Source organism: Odocoileus virginianus, chromosome 26 (assembly GCF_023699985.2).
Source record: "Odocoileus virginianus isolate 20LAN1187 ecotype Illinois chromosome 26, Ovbor_1.2, whole genome shotgun sequence".
Classification (NCBI taxonomy): domain Eukaryota; kingdom Metazoa; phylum Chordata; class Mammalia; order Artiodactyla; family Cervidae; genus Odocoileus; species Odocoileus virginianus.
Genome location: NC_069699.1, coordinates 26,375,926 through 26,379,595, shown reverse-complemented (window position 1 = coordinate 26,379,595; position 3,670 = coordinate 26,375,926). Strand labels below are relative to the sequence as shown.

The window sequence follows — 3,670 nt, the reverse complement described above, 5'->3', positions numbered from 1 at the left end:
TTAAAACACACACAGAATTAGGAAATGAAATCTAATTTTAAAACAATAGCTCAAAACGATCTACTGATTAAATAGCATATCTCTTAGGGTGCTTTGATTGCAAGCAACAGAAATGGACTCTGGCGGATCTAGACAAAAAAAGAATTTCTTGGAAGGATACTAGAGAGTACGCTAGAACAATGGAGGGATAAAGACTCATGTGCAGCTATCAGGCACCCGGCATCTCCAGAAGGCTCTTGGCAGCAGAAAATGCTCAAAAATCTCACTCAGCTGCCTCGGCTGGAATGAGAACACTCCAACTGTGTGTGTTTTGGGCCTGAATCCATGATTCAGATTTCAGAGCAGGCGCTCGCATTGGCCTCTCTGGCAGTCATGTGCTGGGGATGGGCAGTGCCTGGCTCATTATTCCATCAGAGGACATGGGAGAGCTACTAGCTGAGGAATATGGGCAGCTGACAAACCAGGAATGGACTTGCATTTCTTGAGAACGATGAGAGCCCAGTACAGAGGCTGTGACAGTGTTTAAAAAAAACAAAAACCCTTCCTCTTCTGTCCATTTCTCTCACATGCTGACGCTGCTCCACAGAATTTCTGTCTCCAGTTCTGTGCAAACCTCCTTGCTATCCAGTCCTTTACACCCTTGTTGTGAATGAACCTGCATCACCTGGGAGCTCATAAGAAATGCAGAGTCTCAGGTTCTGGCTCAGACCCACTGAATCATGATCTGCATTTTCACAAGATCCCCAGGTGGTTCCGGTGCAGATGGTTGGAGAATCACTCAATTATAGACTTTCCTTTCCACTCCTTTCTCAGTTTATGATACAAATAACCTAGTCTCTCACCAACCTGAAAGGATCCCTCCTCTTCAGCGAGAGGGAGGAGATGTGTTGTCAACTACAAGGTTGTTCCGGTGGGCTAAGGTAGAAGACATAAGAACATTCGCATGCTAACAATTTCTGTCTTGTAAACAAGGACTTAAGCTGACACAGTCTGTGACCTTGAAGAGCTCATGTTCTAGAGGGAGGAGCTGGCCAGCCAGTTCAAATCCTATTGAGGGCTTCCAAGGGGCATGGCACGGTTCTCAGGGCTGAGCTGGCTCTGGTATGCTGGGTCTGGTGAGGATCCAAGGTACAAAGGGACAGAATGGGCAATTAAGTTTTATTAGGCTGCTCAGATGCATCTGGAAGGCCAGAGGTCCTTTAGGTGCCTTACCAAATGCCACACTGAGCTATAAAACAGTGCCAGGTACTCATGGCTGATCTGTCTTCCACTCAAAGAGAGCAGGGAGCTGGTCCCAGAGGAGGGCGCAGAGGGGAGTGCAGAGCCTAGAAAGTGGAAAGTTGCAAATGCAATTTTGAAAGCTTTAGTGTTCAGGTACACTGCTGTTGGCCTCTCAACATATTGGTCTTTGCAACATCCAAATAAAGCTGGCACAAGATTTCCCCCAGAATTAGTCTCCCGTGACTCATTTCTCCGGAACTTGGTGTGGCAGCCACTTGACTGAAAGCAGCGGTGAGGAGGAATGTCCAGGCATGTGGTTTCAGCCATGGGCGCGGCGGTGGGTGTGACTGGAGCAGGACAGAGAATGGGTCCGGTCATAGTCGGGGGCGTGGCTGTAGCAGAGGGGGGGGGGTGTGGGGCGTGGCTATCAGCCTCAGCAGCCCCCCCGTTACTGACAGACTGACTAGCCTCAGCTTAGTAACCCCATGGCAGGATTCCTGATGCTGCTCTTGGCCACCAAACAGGTAGAACTACAGCCAAAGGTGAGAACAGGCCCTAGGAGGGTCTGAAATATCAGAGAAGAGGTCCCAGTCACACACCTTGGTTTTTTCTGTTGCTGCTGGGAGTCCGGCATGAGGGTGACATGAAATGCCTTGACGCCCCCCCTGCCGCCTTCAGGGTGTCTGGACGGCACCTGGGTTCAGGGAGCCCTATGAGCCCCAGCTGGCAGTGTCTGAGGCAGAGGGGTGCACAGTGAGGACACCCCTCCCCAGCTTCCCTGGGGACGCAGCAGGATTCTCGCGCAGGGTTCAACTCACCTCACCCTGCTCTCATCACTCAGATCCCTCAAGGCCACAGGAAAGCATCAGTGGCATCCCACCTCTTCCTCATCTCCTGTTCCCGAGGCCTCACAGTCTGCCAAATAACATCCTCTCTTCCATCAGCAGAAGTAAGTAAAGACACACCCCAACACCAACCCTCATCCCTCATACCAAGCTATGGCTTCCCACCAACTCAGTCTTTCCACAAAAAGAAACCATTGAATTTCAGCTAGAGCTCAGCTAGAACACACTGTGGTAGGGTCCAACGAGTTAATGGTTGTGAAAGCTCTTAGAAAAAGAAAGACACTCCTGAAAGAGTGTGATTTACATTTCTTTGACATTCTCCAGTTTCAAAAGCCACTTACCAATGCCAGTACTTCTGAGTTTTACTTCTGATACTTGTACCTACAAAGTAAGGCAGCTTTCATAAAAAATTTAAAAAGACTTTTAAACCATACTCTTCAAGACAGGAGAATGGAAGATGCAAAAGGAAATAATGATGAAATAAATAACAAGCAGATCAGTTTGTGAAGTAACCCCCGCTTCGAGTCCACCCCTTGCCAGGACCTTCTCATCAACACTGATGGTGAAGGTTCACCCAGCACTTACCTGGCAGCACTTACTTCCAAGTGGTTTACAGCAGCTCTAAACAAGTGCTTTTCAAACAGGGATTATTTTCCCCTCCCCTCCCCAGGGGATATTTGGCAATATCTGGAGACAGTTTTGCTTGTCACGACTGTGGGGAAGGGAGGATAACGACTATTATCTGGTATGTAGATGCCAAGGATGTGGCTTAAACATCCTATGATGCTCAAGACAGCCCCTACAGCAAAGACTTTCTGGCCCAAAATGTCAATCAATAATGCTGATCTGGGACTTCCTGGTGGTTCAGTGGCCAAGACTCCATGCTCCCAATGCAGGGGTCTGGGTTTGATCCCTTGTCAGGGAACTATTGTAGATTCCACATGGCGCAATTAAAGAGTTTGCATGCTGCAACTAAAGATCGCATGTTCTGCGACTAGGACCCAGGGCAACCAAATAAATGTTTAAAAGGGAGAAAGAAAAACCCTGATCTAAGAAATAAAAAGGAGCATTAACCCTCTTTTACAGATGAGGAAACAGAAGTTCAGAGACGTGCTTCAAGAATCTTGTGTTTATAATCGAACCTAATTAGCAAAAATGAGCAAAACAAGAGATGGAGAAAAGTTTGCCAATATTTTGAAATGAGCTAAGAGAAACAGGAACTTGGAAACCGTTAGCTTTGTGTCTGCCCTGTGATTTTCTACGTTAGGATAACGTGAATCCGTAGCTGCTATTGAACTGGAAGGTTCATGCGCAGGACTGAGGGCAGAGACACTTCTTTCCAAACTCATCACTCGCTATCCCTATTTGCGAACACCCTGTTTTCCAATCTCACGGCCACACTTCTCATTCTCTTCTCAACTTGTAGCTGGTGCTTCTAGCTTACTAGCTCTGTTTGTGAGAGCTCAGAGCAGTGGTGATGAAGGGAGGCACCTGCCCTGCAAATACAGCACTATCTCACTTTAGACTGAGAGCCCGCCTCTACCTGGGGGTGGACAGGGTAGGTGGCCAGCTGTCTGTAGTCTCTCCTTTCTCTCCTGGGCAAA

At 48.0% G+C, this 3,670-nt stretch overlaps 1 long non-coding RNA gene across 1 annotated transcript; it reads left to right on the top strand.

Annotated features, from left to right (window-relative positions):
* Window positions 1–1,644: 1,644 nt before the first annotated feature.
* LOC139031233 (uncharacterized) lies at window positions 1,645–3,300 on the top strand. The gene is made up of 3 exons (XR_011483687.1): window positions 1,645–1,763; window positions 2,063–2,170; window positions 3,153–3,300. It is a non-coding gene; the product is annotated as an uncharacterized lncRNA (long non-coding RNA).
* Window positions 3,301–3,670: the final 370 nt, after the last annotated feature.